The following is a 17579-nucleotide window of genomic DNA, read 5'->3' as shown; positions in this document are numbered from 1 at the left end:
GGTTTTGGTTTTTACTTTTGCCACCTGACTCAGATACCAAAATCATTCTTCAAGTGCTTTACTGTGAGAAATAAGGAAAGACCATAGTGAGACAGCAAATTGTAACCATTGCACCAAAATGCCTTGCAGGCAGGACACTAATATGCTGAAGCACTGTCTGCAGCAGGTATGACAATGCTAGCCAGGTTCTAGACCTTTCAGTCGCTGCCCAGTCCTCTGATTTGACCAGTGATTCACATTGTCTGGTGCTCACTGACGACTGCTTCCGAACACGATTTGTCAGAATGAATCAAGTGAAACAAAATTGTAATTCAGTCTTATTAACTTGTTAGTCTCGCTTTGCCAGACCTTTCGCCACCGCGGCGCTTTGAAGGAGGGTCTGGCTAGTCCACACAGCATACCGGAATGGGTTCTTTGAACCAATCACAATTGTCTTGGGCAGTGCTAGGCACCGTGAAAAACCACGGTGCCGCTGCAATATAGCCTCGGGAAGGAACTTGTTTTGGTGCAACATGTGTTCGTTCAAAAGTAGTTTTAGTCGTGCAACAGAAAACTCAGATTGGACAGATAGTCTAGCTAGCTGTCTGGATTTACCCTGCAGAGATCTGAGGAGCAGTTAACCATAGTCCTCACAAATCCACTGTTGGAGTTTAGAATGCCAACACAAAAAAAGCCCAAGGCAGCAGATATCCGGCCAAAAATGATTGAAATCCCGCAGAATGTCGCTCGATGGTGTTTTAAGCCCCCATCTTCGACTTCAAGGCAGCACTGCGTCACCTGCGGCACCTAACCTTAACCCTAACCCAAACCTAACCCTAACCATTGCCTAATAATAGTGCCTTCCAGGCAGCACTGCCCGGAAGACGAAGTTGGGGGCTTAAAACACCAAACACCCGGAATGTCCGTTGACAACGGATCAATCCCAGAAGTGGAACGTCAAGGATATGGAATTCTTGTAGGAATGCATCGTCTTTGTCTCCGGTCGTTCCCATCATGCATCAGAATCCGCTAGTGCTAGGAGGTCAAACTCACTAAAGAACAAGCATGACCCATTCAAGTTGTCAGGGGGCAGTTTTTTTTAACCTTTTAAACAAAACAAATCACATAATGGTGATTTTGTTACGTCAAAAACAGGGAGACCTGATAACCAATAAGCAAAAATAGAATCCGAATTAATAAAATAACAATACCTGGTGTTTGTGTGTATGGCAGCCCTGGACGAAGAAACTGTTCAGTGTCACAGAAACTGTTCTGTGACACTGAACATCAAAAATCAAAACTATTTATTTCTCAAAAATGGTCCAGCACATAAAAAAACAAAAAAATTCATTAAAAGTCCTCACAGTAAGTCCTGAGAAAAGACACTCTCCCAAGGGCAAATATTTCATCCCGAGGCCTCGTAGCATCCGAGGCGACCCTGGAGCCAAAAGGCTGATGCAAGGTTAGCTTCAGGCTACTGAGGGTCCGCAGGGCGAAGACAGGGGTGGAATAATACCAGCTCCTTCTGAGCAGCTGGGAGGGAAATATCAAAACATAAACAGGCCTCCCTCATTACAAAACAGCAGAGGAAGAGTGTGCAGATGGCGGCTGATCTCTGAGCCCTTTTTGGCCGTGACCCTGTGATCGACAGCCATAGTGCTATAGGTGTGGGAGAGCTTTTCTCGCAGCGGATGAATGTTTCAGTAGTGACAGAGAATAAATCAGAGCCCGAAGGAAAGAAAGCTGAGGTCAACGGTGCACTTAAAACGATCCCAGAGCTCAACTGTAGAGGAACAGAGCGAGAGAGAGAGAGAGAGAGAGAGAGAGAGAGTTTTGTTTGTTAGGTGATGCTTCTGTTTTTTTTAAACTTTCCAATTAATTTCCTGAAGTTTCCCTGCCTGCTTCCCTTAAGGACGGATGTTTTTATGATGTCTTTTCTTTCAGGGAGTTCTTGTTAGATTTCGCTTTTGCAGGGTCATGACCACAATGATTGCGCCAATCTAAGTTTCAGGGCTCCATCAGTGGATGTTCAGAGCCGGTGAATCCAACACTTTAATGAGGTGAGCTCAAAAGTTAACTTCCCTCCCAGTTCACAGACCCCAGAGCGTACTAATTTGGCCTCGGTTTTCTTACCAGGTAAAGATGAGGTTTTAGAGTAGAGCCCTGCGCAGGACTTATTTTTTAATCCCACTCCTGCCCGCTCCCGGTGGATTTCCTAGCCTGGAAATCCAGACCAAAATCCGAAAGATTAAGGGTCTGGCAATGAGTAATGAAAATGGCCCAACTCGAAGGGGGCGGCACCAAACATGCATTTTAAAATCTCACTGCACGCAATTGGATAACACTACGACCAATCACAACTACCAGTGTGTTTTCGCTAAGCCCCATACGCTTAGCTACCAGCAGAGCTAACTGGTAGACAGAGGAGCTAACTGGTAGATTAAACTCTTAGCTACCAGCACAGCTAATTTGTAGATTAAACTCTTAGCTACCAGCACAGCTAACTGGTAGATTAAACTCTTAGCTACCAGCACAGCTAACTTGTAGATTAAACTCTTAGCTACCAGCACAGCTAACTGGTAGATTAACCTCTTAGCTACCAGAGGAGCTAACTGGTAGATTAAACTCTTAGCTACCAGAGGAGCTAACTGGTAGATTAAACTCTTAGCTACCAGCACAGCTAACTAGTAGATTAAACTCTTAGCTACCAGGACAGCTAACTGGTAGATTAAACTCTTAGCTACCAGTGGAGCTAACTGGTAGATTAAACTCTTAGCTACCAGAGGAGCTAACTGGTAGATTAAACTCTTAGCTACCACCACAGCTAACTGATAGATTAAACTCTTGCCGTATCCGGTTGGCAAAACAGCAAAAACATCCTTCTTGCAAAGGAATGATTTGAGCGCCGTCTTCTGTTCCTCTTTTAGATAAAAAGCCAAGTCTAAGTCGGCTAAGTCTTACTCGTTCATTGTAGCAGCCAAAGCTGTTTCAAACAACTGGTGTTCATCCGTAGCCATCTTGCAATGTTTACTAATGACTTTGTCTTTGCAGCGCTGTCGTCATCTGTTTAGCTCGCCTCTGGCCCGCCTATATCAGACACACCGATGTGATTGGTGCAGCTCGGCTACAAAGGCATACATAGTTAATGAGCATCATTACTGAATGCCAGAGTGACTCGCTGAGCAAATTCAAATTGTGCTCTCGCGACAACTCTGGATTTGCATGGTAGCCCCCTCCTGCAGTGTGTGTGTTCTGCTCCCGCCCGTTCCCGCAGCTTGTGTGTTGGGTCCTGCCTGCACGGCAAACATTAGATTGATTGTCAATAGATAGGCCGTTGATTTTGTGTTTTCTCCCCTCACGCAGGGAAACTAGTTATTTTACTGTGTAGTATTAAAGGTCCCATGACATGGTGCTCTTTGGATGCTTTTGTATAGGTCTTAGTGGTCCCCTAATACTGTATCTGAAGTCTCTTTTATATAGACCTTAGTGGTCCCCTAATACTGTATCTGAAGTCTCTTTTATATAGACCTTAGTGGTCCCCTAATACTGTATCTGAAGTCTCTTTTATATAGACCTTAGTGGTCCCCTAATACTGTATCTGAAGTCTCTTTTATATAGACCTTAGTGGTCCCCTAATACTGTATCTGAAGTCTCTTTCCCGAAATTCAGCCTTGGTGCAGAATTACAGACACTTCTGTGACTGTAGCTTTAAATGCTATTGAGGAGGAGAGAGGGGGGGCAAGGTGGAGGGTGGGGGTGCGGCCTTGACCAACTGCCACTTTGCTCGTTTGAAAGCCATGATGTCTCTCTCTCATTGGTGGGCCAAATTCTCTGGGTGGGCAAAGCAGAGAAAGGGGAGGTAACCTTGCTCCTTATGACCTCATAAGGAGAAGATTCCAGATCGGTCCATCTGAGCTTTCATTTTCTCAAAGGCAGAGCAGGATACCCAGGACTCGGTTTACACCTATCACCATTTCTAGCCACTGGGGGACCATAGGCAGGCTGGGGGAACGCATATTAATGTTAAAAAAAACACATAAAGTGACATTTTCATGCCATGGGACCTTTAATAAATATGCATATCTGTCGGTAATATATAGCAAAATTACATCCTAGTGCATAATTACATGCAAGTGCAACAATACGTTATTCTAGTGCAATTTAAGGGCAAAGTGGCATTGTATTAATTTATTTATATCACTTAATGAAGAATGTGTTGTTGGCTGTGGTTTGCTTTGCACAAGTTGTTTTATTTCCTTTTCGTTTCCCTGTCTTTTAACACACTCTTTAACTGATTTCATGTTAAAGTCCCTGTTGATTGGATCCCTCAGGTCGCCGTAGAAGGAAGGGGCGGGGCACAGTGCCCCGGGAGAGAAGTGAGAGAGCGGGAGACTTGTTTGCTAAAGGTACGTAACCACTGAGGATGTTACAGTAGAGGAAGTTAATCTGTCCCTGTGATTATGTTAAATAGACCTTTTGAGTTTGTAAACTACAATTAAATTAACAGTATCAGACTTTCACATTTTCTGTAGCATTAATGAAGGGATCTATGTACATATGCACCATTCTCGGCAGGCCCAGGTATTCTGCAGCTGTTTTGAAAGAGAACCAAAGTCAGCTGATTTTGCATAAGCCAAGGATATGAAAAGGGAAGCTTCGCTATCCGCTGAATTCACAGAATTCAACCAAGGGTGCACTGTACTTCGAAAGCAGTTTATAAAAATCACACCCCTTAAACATCATTTTTACCCTTTTAAAATGTAACATTCACTTTCTCTTATTCTCTCTCTCGAAGTCTTTGAGTTAATGTTTAATGTTTCCATTCTCTTTTTCAGTTTGGATTGTTACATTATACAAAGAGGCTGTTAAAGACGAGTCTGGCAAAGTCTCATCCATCTGCCATCAGCAACTCGGACTCTGATCCCAGTTTCAGCGGATCATCTTTAGATGGGTCTCTGAGGGACCAGAGTGGGAGAGGCAGATGTTGCCTCAGTCCCACATTTCGCTGCATGTTAGCTGAACTACTGCTGGTATTTGGCAGGGTGTTCTGGACTTGGTGGTGGAAGGTGGAGGATTCAATTTGAGTTTGGATTGAAATTTGTTTCAATATCAAAGTTAAAAGACAGTCTGCGTAAAAACAAATAAAGTTTTGCTTAGAGATCCTTTATCCCTTAGTATGGGTTAAACTCCAAAACCACTGGGTCCTACACTTCCCATAATGCAACTTGCATAAATGGGGCGACACCCGCGAGCTAGTTCAGGCAGTCAACTCGTCAAGCTGCACCGTTGTACACACACGTGACATGCCTCGCTCACCGTGTCACTTACCAAACACACCCCATCAATTTGGCATTTGGTCTATTTAAGCTGCACAATTTCCCCCATCTCTGCCTGCTTTCAGCCCCACCATCACCCCGGCATCCACCTGCAGGCTCTGGCCAGGGGGACGCTACTTTATCACCACTCCCCAATATCTCATGTAAACCCAAACTGCGGGGGGGAGTGATGAGGGCCGGAGTCTGGTCGCTAAACACAATGTTCTGCTGTTCTAATAAACATTTCACACGTGAGCTGTCTGACTGATCTTGTATTTTAGTCAGACCCTTCCTGCCTGATCAACACCAGGCCAAACAGTTAAATCACAGCTCTCAATAGACTTACAGTACAGGCCAAAAGTTTGGACACACCTTCTCATTCAATTTGTTTCTTTATTTTCATTACTATTTACATTGTAGATTCTCACTGAAGGCATCACAACTATGAATGAACACATATGGAATTATGTACTTAACAAAAAAGTGTGAAATAACTGAAAACATGTCTTATATTTTATTTTTACTTTTTTTGATAACTCTGCAAACCCTTGGTGTTCTCTCAATGAGCTTCATGAGGTAGTCACCTGAAATGGTTTTACCTTCACAGGTGTGCCTTGTCAGAGTTAATTAGTGGAATTTTTCCCTTATTAATAAAAAAGCAAAGGGTGGCTACTTTGAAGAATCTAAAATATAAGACATGTTTTCAGTTATTTCACACTTTTTTGTTAAGTACATAATTCCATATGTGTTCATTCATAGTTTTGATGCCTTCAGTGAGAATCTACAATGTAAATAGTCATGAAAATAAAAAGGAAACGCATTGAATGAGAAGGTGTGTCCAAACTTTTGGCCTGTACTGTACATGGTGAGAGAGACATCTGTAAACTGGTGGATCATTATTTTGAGCGCCACTGCGAAAATGACACGTTTCACTATCAGAATTTGATCCATCTGGTCCGATAACGTTTGGAAAGTCTAGAAGAGACGCACAATTAAATCATTTTAAAAATAAATGGCCGCCTCTGGGGATTACATGTAAGGCAAGCAAGATAACAAGAATAAAATGACTTAAACTACAAAGTAAGAGGGGTGTTTGCTGATTGATGGGTATTTTGCTACGACAGCTAAAAACGCTTCAGAAAAGCAACTGTGCTTTAAATTTGACAGAACATTTGAAATGTAATCTTTGAGTTAACAGCATGAAGCTTTGATCGGTCTTTATCAGCAACATCCTTTATCTAAATGTGTGTTTTGAGGTTGTAAATGTGGCCAAATCTGAACATGGAATTATCATTGATCATGATGTTCACCAAAGAGCTGCATGACTCTCATTTAGACCACCAGAGGAAGAGGAAGTCTCTGCAGTACAACATGTTTGCGAGAGGACAAGAGAGCCATCTTTATTTTCCTACACAATACTTTGCTGTAATCATCCAGCCATCCTTGCTTTGCCTTTGCAGAATATGAAAGCGGCCGAGTCCCATAATGTGGAGTGGTAATTACTTAGTGAGTGCATCAAAGCAGACCAGCTGCTGATAACACGTCGTACGGAGCTAAGAGGGGCGAAGACTCTCTCTTCCAATTACCTTTCTCTCTCCTCACCTTTCTTTTCCTCTTCTCTCCTCCTCTGCTCACTTCTTCACCCTTCAGTCTTTTCTTTACCATTATCTGGGGCCAAATTCATTCTGATTGAGCCTGGACTTTAGTGAGCCAATGGGACATAATTGAGGGTAATGAAAAGGGTTTCATTATAATTACAACAAAAAAGAAAATCAGTATGGAATATCATTGTGTGCCCTTGGAAACTCAAGGATCATGTTTTGACAATAAAGGTCTTCATTATGATGAATGCAATGCAAAGTGTTGGATGTGTGGCTTGCATCCGGGGGCGAAAGAAAGAAAAATTAGGTGGGAAATGATGTGCTGTACAAACCGGGAGAGAACGTGACATGGGCTCACACCAACAAAAGCCTTTGAGTCTGTGCGTTGGAGCACATTTACCTTCAACTTTGACAACCTTAGTTTAATTCCCAACTCAGGCCAATTAGTTTCCTACCTAAAAGGTTTGTAACTACACTCAACGTTTCAGCCCGTCAAAGTCTTTAAAAAAAAAAATCCCTTTTGAAGGTGAGTCAACCGTGTTTTCAAATTACAAGTCATTTACACTGGCTAACATGTTTCGGAAGAAACAAAATGGTCGTACTGAACGTCTCTGCAACATTTGTAAATGCGCGTCTGGCAACTGAAGAATGGTTAACATTTATTTGTATTATGTTTAGGCAATTCAAAGTTAATGGTTAAGGAAATATCCAGTGGTGTAGTGTAATGTATTGTAGTGGGTATACTGTACTGTATATAAATATATTGGCCTATATATATGGGGCAGAATCTGCCTTTTTTGGGTGGGAGGGGAGGGGGGCATATCATAGCGGTGGGGTCTGGGTGTCCTCCCCCAGGCTTTTTTTTTTTTAAAGATTTTTTTAAGGCTTTTCCCTTTATTATATAATGACAGTGGATAGACAGGAAAGGGGGAGAGAGATGGAGGGTTGACACGCAGAAAAGGGCAGCAGGTCAGATTCGAACACGCGCCGCTGCAAAGGACTCAGCCTACATGGGGCGAACGCTCTTACTGGGTGAGCTAGAGGTCGCCCCGAACCCCCCAGGCTTATTTTGAGCCTGAAAGCCTTCATTTCCTGCATTCAGATACACTTTTATGCACCAATTTACAGTGGAAATACCTTTATTTAGCCTATGCGAAGAAGTGATGACAATTCAAAATATATCAAAAATATAATAGAAAGTATGTTGTTGCGTGTCATTGGGTATTTTTAAGTGGGTATATGGAAATCCTGGAGCTTTCTTAGTGGGTATACTGCATATACCTGCGTATCACGTAGACTACACCACTGAAAATATCCTGGTCTTGGTTGAACAATGAAAACATCAATGTTGCCTTAAAGCATTAGCCAAGGTACAAACTCTGGTCCAAGGTGTACAAGTTATGAGTTTAGAACACCTGACCAAGCTCCCCTACCTTCTCCCCACGGCATGTTTAAGCCTCCACACAGCCCAGTAAGCAACCACGCAAGTCCAGTTGTGTTTATTAAAACAGTTCTGTGTTGTATGAGTCTAGTCTGGATCGACAACGGTTCGTTTATTGGATCGTTCCGGCTCCACTGGAAGTTCCGCCGGATGTCCCTCACCTTCAGCTTTCTTTGCGTTTACGTTCTAAACTCTCACTTTGAGAAACAGCAACCAGAGCCTCCAAGCTAGCACGCTAACATTACACGCTGAAAAGGGCAACTTTTGAAGAAAATTTGAATCGTGCAAAAAGGCAGGCCTGCTCGGAATGATTGTAAAGATTTACAAAGAATATGTTTACGGCATTTCCTCTCTAACTGGGACGTTTTGGGACAGATTGGTGGGATTGCTGTGGACGAAGTACACACGGAGATACACTGGTAAGAGCTAACAAGGTTTAGCCATGCATCCAGCTAATTTTAATAGCTCACGTTATTGTATTGTGTGAACAGTTAACTTCATTTAACATTGTATGTGCCGTTTTCTTTTACGGGGTGCAAATGTTCCACCAAAACAAGTTCCTTCATGAGACTATTTCGCAAAGGCACGGTCGCTGCGTCTGGAGTTTAGCGCCGCCCAAGACGATTGTGACTGGTTTAAGGAAATGCAAACAACCCAGAGCGTTTTCTTTTCTCCTATCCAGGAGTGTATGTGTGGAGTGGCCAGACCTTACTCCACAGTGCTGTGGAGACTATATAAGTCGCCACCCGCCTTCCTCGTGCTGGTTCCCGTCCAAAGCAGGGATGTAAACATGACTCTGATCCTGAGCGCCAAGGTGACTTGTGTGTTTCTCCCTCTGGACTCCCGGCCTGTAAAAGTTTAAATACCTCTGGCCTTGTCCACCCTTTGCTCTAAGCTGTATACTGTATTTATCAGTCCAGTCGGCTGCTCAGCAGTTTGCTCCTGAGCTTTGAGGGGAAAACGGCATTAACACATCGCATGAGTGAGCAGTGCTTACTTTGGAACCGGAGTTTGAGTCTAGGCTGGTCTGAGCGAGTGCAGCTCACTGGAAAGCAATATTAGCTGACCCATTGACTTACAAACCGCCCCTACTGTACCAAGCTGCTGCCTTTCAGGATTTTATTTAATGTTGATGGGACTTGACAGATGCATAAATGGAGAATTTTGGGACACCGTTTTTCATAAAATATTCAATTTTTAAAAGAAAGAAATTGCCTCAGGGTTCCGGCTGGATGGGCTCAAAAGTATACTTGTATGTTTTGCAAGTCCCTAGTACTGCAGACTACATTAATTTATCATGTTGGACAAACACAAAAAAAGGATGTGGTATTGTATTCTCCGTCAGAATTAAAGCCTATACATGGAATTATAGACAAGGCTTTGAAACAAGAATGACATCATAATGCAGGGAGATAAAATTTACAGAATATATTATTGAACAATTACATTTATGAACTAGAAGGGCCCTCGGAGTGCACATGGGAGAAAAACAATGACATTTTCCTATGATTTGTGATGATAAAATGAGAAAATTATATTGGCTGCTGGCCAAAGTGACAAAATTGGGAGACAAATTGGACTTATGACCTCAGTATGCCCATGGCCCTGTTCCATCCCATGTGGACTGAGATTTAAAGTTACTAAAAGATCAATTCGTGGAACCATTTTTGGAAACAAGGAGGAGAAGAATCAATCTTTTGGTTTATAGCTTTAGCCTACGAGCAAAGTCACTAAACTGAATGTGACAATTCGGTAATTATCTGTGTTACAGCTCTTTGCACATTCTCCTGTGTAACAAATCCGCTGCCAAAGTGGGCTGAAACAAACCATAAAAAAAGTATTTTAACAGTGATTTGACCCAGCCGATCATCATATTCCCCCTGTTTGTGTTCTCATTTACTGTCTGTCTGCTGGGAGCCAGTCAGCGTGTCTGACTGGACTGTAAATAGCTGTAGAAGCCATAATGAAGCCAATGATAGCGGTATCATGGATTTCCAATGACCTCAGTCGGGCCAGTTAAAGTTATATGCACGGTATAATTATGCATTTTATTGGTGGGGAAGGAAGGACTTGGTAATGACATGTGGCAGCTTTATAAGCCTCTACAGTCCCTTCATACGTCAAAGGGACGAGGGAACAGATAGTAGCTCGTTCCTCAGGTCTGATCTGCACTCCTAACACCTGCTGTTTCACCCGTGTGTGTTGGACACACAGGATCGCATGCACAGACACACAAAGCATACATTTACACACATTTTACTCAAATCGGTTGTACTTAAGAGAAAGATCCTGTGTGACTGTAAGAGCAATGTGCCAGGTCCATGTACAGACACACAACAAAACACCATACTTTTTGAGTACTGAGCAGATAATTCATGTAGCATCTGAATACGGAAACTTTGAGTACTAACAACCGGCACTACATACTTTGTAAAATGTCCATTGATGCAATACTTACCAAATGTTATTAAAAAAAAAAAAGTTCCTTAATAGACCGTATTTTACGTTGGCCTGTACTTGTCTGTTTAAATTCTTGTGTGGTATTAAGACATAATAAAAAAATGTTGAATTTGAAAAGTGTGGCTTATTTTGTTAAACATAAAATAGAGAAATATATTGTTTGGGTATTGGTACTGACATTCAGGTATCTCAAGATTGCCAAAAACGCCCCCATGAGTAGCAGCAATTATGACTCATGATTTTTCTTTTTTTGTTTGAAGATTATCTTTTGGGCATTTTTAGGCCTTTATTTGACAGTACAGCTCAAGACATGAAAGGGGAGAGAATGGGGGGAATGACGTGCAGCAAAGGGCCGCAGGTCGGAGTCGAATCCGAGCCCGCTGCATCGCAGAGTAAACCTCTATATATGGGCGCCCGCTCTGCCAACTGAGCTATCCGGGCGCCCCATTACGACTCATATTTAAGTTTATAGTGGCAGCGGCCTCTAGTGGCCGTAGTTATTATGAAGGAAGCAAACAGGGCACATCATTCTACGTAAGGAGGTCGGTTGGGGTGGTGGATGGGTCAAAAAAACACGGGACTTTCATCCACAAGACCGGGGTTCATGTCCTGTTTGAAAATCGCTCCTGTAATACTTTAATAATTGTAATAATACGACGCATATTAGAGGGTAGAAATAAACTAACCTGACTCTGCCAGATGGATTGATTCGCATTTGCTCGGCATATCCATCTGGGAACTTTCCGTTGGAGAACTTTTGGGAAGGGGCGAAAATACTGGTTAGCTGATTGGATAAACCATCTGTCTATCACCACCTATGTTGGTGATTGACCGGCCAAATCAACCAATCAGATCAATGACGTATGACGTACACAAATACATATTTGTTCCTCAGAGAAAAGCCTCCAGTGCCAATTTTTTGCTCTTCTTTCAATGATGGAATACTTTCTAATTCGGATGAAACTTGCGCGATAGCTACGCTCATCTCATCCGTGGAAGCCGCCACGTTGTTTAGACTGAACAGTTGCTTCTCGTTGCGTCACGCCTAAACCCGAATCAAAACCAACGCTGATTGGTCGATCGTTTTTCCAAATTTTCTCTATCTCAAGATGCCAGACTGATCTGCGAGTGGAAAACTGGAGCTCGCGAGATCAGGACGGTCTCACGAGGCTAGAAGTAAACTACCCATACCCATAAATGTATGGCTTGGTGGACTTGGATTGGTTGGTTATCTTACTGGCAGCTACATTGAAAATCTTCAAATGAAGACCTGCAGCAGTTATTTATGAGACAATCCTCATCCAGTTCAAATACAAAGACACATGCAGACACATTAGAATAAAACAGTCAGAGACAGGAATACACACTCAGGTGCTGCACCTAAGAAAAAGAATTTGGGAACTCAAAGGGCCGTCTCTGTCTGCTGAGGCAGCGGTTGCAAAGGTGTTTGATTAGCCCGGTAGCCCTGAGCGGCCTCATCAAACGGCTGTGGAGATAAATGGAGTAATTGGCAAATCATTGGCGCTCTCTCCCTCTGTGTTCCTGCTCCGACTCTCTCCCTACACCTGCTCCCAATGGCTTTTTTAAGAGTTGTCACCACAACTGACTGAAGTGCTGTGAAAGATAATGATTTTTGTCCTTTTATCTTTCCGGTTCTGTCGCCTCTGTCTCCGAACAGGCCCAACACGTATGCATGATTTGTTTGATTGGCTCTTGGGTTGCATTAGTTAAAAGAAGAGAGACATCTCAAAGTCAACTCTGTATGGTTTCATCTGAATCTCAGTTCAACAGAGAATAAAAATCTTTGAACACTCTCCAAATAAGTGTGAGGTGTTTTACTGAGTTACTTGCTATTACCAGGGACTAAAATGGACCACTAGGATAATGTCTGTTCTCAGTCATCCAGGCCATAGTTATCCAAGGAAGGGTTAAAATCGAGGGCAAACAGATTTGGTTAAAGGTGCTTCGAAGACTTTTAGTTTCTCATCCGAGAGACTTCATCTCTAACTCGTAACTATAACCTGGATGACGGAGAACCTTTATAGACATCTTGCTAAGCATTTTGGTATGAACACCCTCAGCATGGTACGGGAGCAATAAAGGATATCCAGGAAAATTGCACAAGAAGTCTCTCGGATTTGACACGAAATGTCTTCGAAACAACCTCTAACCAAGTTGCCCTTGATTTGAACTCCTCCATTGGACCACAAGGATGAGTTCACACTAAAGGCCTGTTACTAAGCATTATGAGGGTAAATATTCTGTACAAAAACAGAAATACCATGATGATGAAGGGCCTCTAACCTTAACACAAGCCATGATCTTTCCCTAAGTAGTTTGTTTTCGTGCCTAAACCTTGACAAACACTCTGTTCCATGACAGGTTGTGTCAAAAAGCACTGGCCAGATTTCCATTACATTTGCTGTGGCTATTCATGACCCACAGAGCATGAATCACTGGGATTTTGGTGAAGTCCAGATCTTTCAGTTCAAATCAGAATAAACTTTTTGTTCTTTACTTTATAATGTTTTATATATCTTGTACCCCTGATACTTCCCAGAGGATGAACCTCTACTCTGCTCCCTTCACTGGCTTCCTGTAACAGGATCCAATTCAAAATTCTCACCATAACCTATAGGGCTCTACATGGTCAGGCTCCTGCTTATCTTGCCAACATAATTCACCTGCACACCTCCTCCCGGTCTCTCAGGTCTATCAACCAAAACCTGCTAACCACGCCACGCACTCGTCTGAAGACATGTGGGGATAGAGCCTTTGCCACTATGGCGCCCAGACTGTGGAATGCTCTGCCAACCAGCATTAGGTTTGCTGAGAATGTGGACTGTTTTAAGGGACAAGTGAAGACTCACTTGTTCAGGCCAGCTTTTGGGTAACCTACAGTATGTCTTTTATTTATTGATAATTTTATCTGTTGCACTTGTACTTTATTCTATTCTTAGACTATTTTTCTACTATGTCTTATCGTCTATGCACATTGTAAAGCACTTTGTGACCCTGTCTGTGAAAAGCACTGTATAAATAAATTGTACTTACTTACTTACTCCATAACCAGAAATGTTCAGGAGTAATGTGACCCAGAATTGGGGAGAATTTAACACTGGCAGCCAAGATGACATTGTTTACTGCCGTTTTGGCCACGTTTTACATGAAAATCCGACATAATAACATTGTAGATGTGACAGAAAATTCGGAAAGGCATAATATGTCCCCTTTAAAGTTCTCTTTGTCTGCTCGGACTCACTGACGCCTAAAAAAAAAATATTCTAAAAGAACTTTTTTTTTGTCCTTTTCCAGTTTCAAATTGTAAATCAAAGAGGACCCATGAGCAGTAGGATCCACGAGTGGCTGTTGTGTGGTGCTCACGCAGCTTTCACGGCGGTTGGTTTAGAAAGAGATAAGCTTGTTGTGTTTCTGGTTGTCAGGACGTTTGGATGTTAAAGATAACCCTAAAAAATAGGCAGCGACAGGTGAACATTTCAATGGTTTTGACTTCAAAATAAATGCTGTGTCAAACAAGCACTCACAAAACTACCTGTCCTTACTCGTCCCCCTCCTCCTCCATCTATGTCTCCCTCTGTTAGGAGGAGCACTTTGCTGAGGGTGGGTGACAGTAATGAACTCTGACTCAGTGAGGCTGGAAAGGATGTAAATGGATGTAGATGAGGATGAAGAGTAATTGCTCACACAGGGGGGGCTCTGAAAGGTATGTGTCAGAGAGAGACAGGGAGAATGAGAGAAAGTCAGAGAGCAAGAGAGAGAGAAAGAGAGATAGTGCACCCATGGGAGCTCTTAAGTGGAAATGTGCGGCCCACTCAAGAGGGAGACACTTCAAATTGCTGTTTATCTATTAATGAGATTGAATGGATGGATTGATGAACGGGTGGGCGGAGGGGTGAGTGATGGGGAATGACGGCGGATGGAAATATTACGGTGAAGGATGTTCGAGAGGAAACAGGAACAGGAGAAAGAAATGCTTTTTTTAAGTATGAGGGAGGAAAGAAAGGAAGAAATAAAGAATGAGAGGGGGTGATCTTAAAAAACTGAAACGGAGATGAACTGTAAATAAAAGACATCACAACGTGTGTGTGTTTGTGTGTGTGTGTGTGTGTGTGTGTGTTAGTTGGCTGGCTGGCTGGCTGCGGCTCAACATCTAGCACTGTACGTTTTATTGCTTACTGAAAGTTGTTTTCGCTCCTTCCTAATTATTCTGCTATATGAATGAGTGTATAAAACATAAGAAACAGGCGATGATTAAATCCCATGATTAAATCTGTCCTCGAGCAGCACGGTTGACTGATTTCTCTAAACCTAATTAATACAGAGAGTTTCAAATCTGAAAAAGAAAAAAGAAAAAAAAAAAGAAAAATGTCTTTGGGAGTATTTCTCATGTTTGGAAGCCCTGCTGTCTGCAAGTGGAGGAGTTCATATTTCCCATGATTTTCATTATCACCTTCTTATTCCTTTCAGTATAACTTTCCCATAGCAGCCAAGAGTCTCTTGCTGCAATCACATATACAGTAGGTACATTCATTCCACGGGCCAAATTCCAGCAAATATTTACATTATAAATAGATGTAGGTACGGTACAAATGTTCTAGAGCTCAGAACCTGGAAATGAGCTGCACAGACATTACAGAAGTATATTTGTAACCCCCACACACACACACACGTTTGTTTCACTACCTTTGTGGGGACCGTCATTGACATAATGCATTCCCTAGCCCCTTACCCTAACCTTAACCATCACAACTAAATGCCTAACCTTAACCCTTACCCTAACCATAACCTAATTATAACCGTAATCCTAAAACCAAGTCTTAACCCTCAAACAGCCCTTTAAACTTGTGGGATCCAGCATTTTGGGCCCCACAAGGCTGTGCAGACCCCACAAGTATACTGTATTCCCCGGTGTTTGGACCCCACGAATATAGTAAAACGAGCCTACACCACACACACACACACACACACACACACACACCCCACTTGGGTGTGTCCTGTTGTAAATATGTATTTGCTCTCCACCATCACTCTCTTCGCCAAGCTTTCATTTTCTATCGCCAAAAACAAAACTGAAGCTTAAAACATCATCCTGTCTTGCTAGTTGTCATCTTACTCGTCTCATACACGAGAGCTACGTGCACAGATCTGAACCCTGCTCTCCTCACCACACACTGCTTATGATGCTAATATAAGCATTAGATTATTCTACTTCTGTCAGTTTGACACGGCACATCAGCAGTTACATGCGTGCGTGTATGTACTTTTCCAGTTGGAATAGGTGAGTGATAGAACGTGAGAATAAGTGAGAATTTCCACTTGGTCTAATGACCAATTATGAGTGATAATTAAATTATACCAGGGCTGCACGATATGAGAAAAATATGCGATAATGTTGTTAAATATGGCGATAACGATATTACTTGCGATAAATTAACAGACGTCAAGACGTCGCGGTCTCAGTTCTGAATTTCTGCTGCTTTCAGTATTCTGCTGAAATACAACAAACTGCTTGTTGTCATTTCCAACATGCTCTCATTCAACAAATTGAACATTGAATTGAATATAAAAGGCAGCACTAAAATAAGAATGACAGTTACGTTTTAAAGTGCAGTTTTCTGCTGATATTTTCAGTGAGGCTGCAGCCTTAGTAACGAGATGCGTTTATTGCGCCAGCTGATATTGCGATGATGATAAAAAAAAAAAAAAAAGTATGTATTATGCAGCCTTAAATTATACTTCCACAAGGTAATAAAAAAATGCACCTTTCGTATCCGTAAAAATCTAAAGGTAAGCTTTCAGAAGTGAGTTCCACACTGGCGCCAATGTTTCGCCGCCTGATCGGGTCTTATCGGTCATGACATCTCGTTCTCTGAGACAAAGCTACCAACGTTACCATGGCAACTACCAGCAACGGGCGGAGTATACACGCTGCCTCCTGTTTATGACCAGTATACAAGAATGTTGAGATATTTTGGTCTGGGCCGTGTTAGTTTAAACGGAGATTAGTTCTTCTACTGGAGCTAAAAACACTGGTGTGCCCAGAGATCGCTTTTGGCTCAATAGACCTTTTTTTTTTTACAGCAGACATGTTGACATGTCATAGTAGGAAAAGCACAGGTGTATTACAAACCATTAATGATGGCTGTATTCCACTTAGGAGAGGCCCTGGTATTAAACCATTAATGATGGCTGCATTCCACTTAGGAGAGACCCTGGTATTAAACCATTACTGATTTCTGCATTCCACTTAGGAGAGGTCCTGGTTTTAAACCATTACTGATGGCTGCATTCCACTTAGGAGAGGTCCTGGTATTGGGCATGCTGACTCACTGAAATATCTTACTGGGACACTTGATGGAACTGAGCCATCGTTAAGGTTATCAATTTCAGCTGTGCTTTTCCTACTATGACAAGTCAAAATGTCTGCTGTGACAAAGGTCCATACACCGCTTAAAAACCAAAACGAAGCAATGTAAATGTAGCCTTGGCCCAAATGAAATTTTAGGGGTTCCAAATATATAGAGCACAAGTGTTATATACCACCAACCCTCCATAGGTTTGGTTTTAAAAAAGACTAACGATACACATATAACAATAAACACAAGAGTACTCATTCCCCTACAGTTACCCTACATATTATTCATCACTGCACATGAATAATATCCCGTCTTTGGGGATACAGGTGGGTTGCTACAGTTAGGGGGCATTGGCCACCCTCGCCTCCCCCTAGAACCGCCACTGCAGCTTTAACTCCTTGATGCC

At 42.4% G+C, this 17579-nt stretch overlaps 1 protein-coding gene across 6 annotated transcripts in view; it reads right to left on the bottom strand.

The window, feature by feature from the left end:
* The window catches only part of sgcd (sarcoglycan, delta (dystrophin-associated glycoprotein)), a 383518-nt gene that overhangs the window by 67255 nt on the left and 298684 nt on the right, over positions 1-17579 (bottom strand). The gene's annotated exons all lie outside the window — the stretch shown is intronic.

The sequence above is a fragment of the Perca fluviatilis genome, chromosome 16 (assembly GCF_010015445.1).
Source record: "Perca fluviatilis chromosome 16, GENO_Pfluv_1.0, whole genome shotgun sequence".
In the NCBI taxonomy this organism is placed as follows: Eukaryota; Metazoa; Chordata; class Actinopteri; order Perciformes; family Percidae; genus Perca; species Perca fluviatilis.
This window is presented reverse-complemented; position numbering and strand designations above follow the sequence as displayed.